The sequence below is a fragment of the Echinops telfairi genome, unplaced genomic scaffold, assembly GCF_000313985.2.
Source record: "Echinops telfairi isolate 266 unplaced genomic scaffold, ASM31398v2 ScPeMD7_1;HRSCAF=3_0, whole genome shotgun sequence".
NCBI classification, from domain to species: Eukaryota; Metazoa; Chordata; class Mammalia; order Afrosoricida; family Tenrecidae; genus Echinops; species Echinops telfairi.
Window position 1 is genome coordinate 57915437 of NW_022103896.1, and position 2168 is coordinate 57917604.

A 2168-nucleotide genomic window follows, 5' to 3' on the forward strand; every position below is an offset into this window, starting at 1 on the left:
CTTTGGGTCTCTACTCTGCACTCCCCACCTCATTCACTATGGTAAGATTTTTTTGTTCTGATGATGCCTTATACCTGATCCCTTCGACACCTCGTGATTGCACAGGCTGGTGTGCTTCTTCCATGTGGGCTTTATTGCTTCTGAGCTAGATGGCCGCTTATTTACCTTCAAGCCTTTAAGACCCCAGATGCTATATCTTTTGATAGCCAGGCACCATCAGCTTTTTTCGCCACATTTGGCAAGCAATTTTTAAAGAAAGAGTCTTGGTGGTAATTTTTATAATCAGTGCTAGAATCACAGAATGTCTTCCAACAATTTTGACATTTTTATGGCCTATTCTGAAAAGTATATGTTGTAAACATACTGATATTATGGTTATAAATTTTGTAGCCACACTGAAAATATTTCCTCACCCTTAACCCATCCCCTTCTGCCTTCAAGCAAAAACTAACCAAACAACTATATTATCATTTGTTCCATGAATTTTATCTGTTTGTGTGAGAAAAATTTTAAGTTATCATTTCTTACTAGTGCATACTAGTATCTCCCTGTGTATACATTCAGATGTAGTAAATTTTTTTTGGTCTTAATTAATTCTTTTAAATTCAAAGTATGCAAGTTAAGTGAGTTATTTCCTCTAACGTAACTAAGCATAATGTTGATATTTGGTAGGTAGAAGAAGGGGAATATCATAGCCAAGTAATTATACAAATAACATATCTATTTTATGATTGAACAAATGAGGAAATGCTATTTAAAGAAAAGAAAAAACAAATATGTAATGAGGGAAGGTAAGAAAAAACCATATAGAAATAGATTGGGATCCATAATTTCTAAATATTATATATGCATATGTATATGTATCTACCATTGCACACCTAGGCAAAAAGGTAGACAGGTGAACTTGGGTAAAAGGGAAGACAGTACCCAACAAGAGGGACATAGGAATAACCTGATGGAAACAAGGCAAGACGTCAGGATGTTTGATGACTTGTTGAATGTAAACCTGATTATCAGCCTTGTAACTGGCACCTCACTCACAATAGAGTTTTTTAAAATCCTTAAACGCAAACCCACTTCCCGCACATGGATTTGGTCCTATAGAGATCCTACAGTAGGGAGATTGCCAAATATAAAAGCCAGGTCAAAAAGGCCAAACCTGAGTAGCAACATAGTTGATAACAATCATAAATTGTCAACCATTGGGACTGGGGTTAGAAATCTATGAGCCCTGGATGATAGATGGATTACATCTAGCAGGTAGATGGATGTGAAGGAAGTTTCTTCTATACAGTATAATTCCATGGAGAAAGTAATAAATATAGGAATGCTACACTTGAGAAATTATCATTTTTCTTCAAATTATCAAATAACATTTGGATGCAAAAATCAAGGGGAAAGTTCATGATGAACAAAACATTAGCTTGGTCTTTATGTGTTTTCTCATAGTTTGCTATTAGTTGCAAGGGAAAAACAGTCATTATGCAATGGAAAAATTAGGAACCCCCTTGAGTAGGCGACCAAAACTAACTTCTCTAATATAGGTTTGCTGAGTCGGAATCAACCCCATGGCAGTGGGTTTGGTTTTGAAGAAAGTTGTACCTCTAATTACGATGCTCTGAGAAGGAAGCAGCATCAGTTACATAATGAATTGATCTTGAATTCATATCTTGAATTTAATCATGAGGAAAACATCTGATGACTTAAATGAAGACTGTCTTATTAGGGCAAAAAGGAGGGAGGGGTTGTTAATGGGATTTATAAAAACTGTCAATGTTGTAAAAGACAAAGACAGGTGTGTCAGTCCAGGTAGACTAGAGAAACAAATTCATGGACACTCGTATGGGTATAAGAAAGAGCTTTATATACAAGAGCAGTTGAATATTGTGAAAACACCCAAGACCAGTACAGATCAAGTCCATAAGTCTGATGTTAGCCCATATGTTTGACACCAATCTATAAAGTCCTCTTCAGACTTATGAATCACATGCAATGATGCCAAATGCAGGTAGATCACAGGCCAGTGGGTGGAAAGTCTTGTGGATCCATTGGCAGTGTAAGCATCTCAGTGCTGGTGGGGTCTCCATGTGGCTTCTCTGGTTCCAGAGGTCTGGCTCCATCAGCCTCTCTCCATCTGTCTTCTCCACAGGGATGTCTCACAGGCAGTG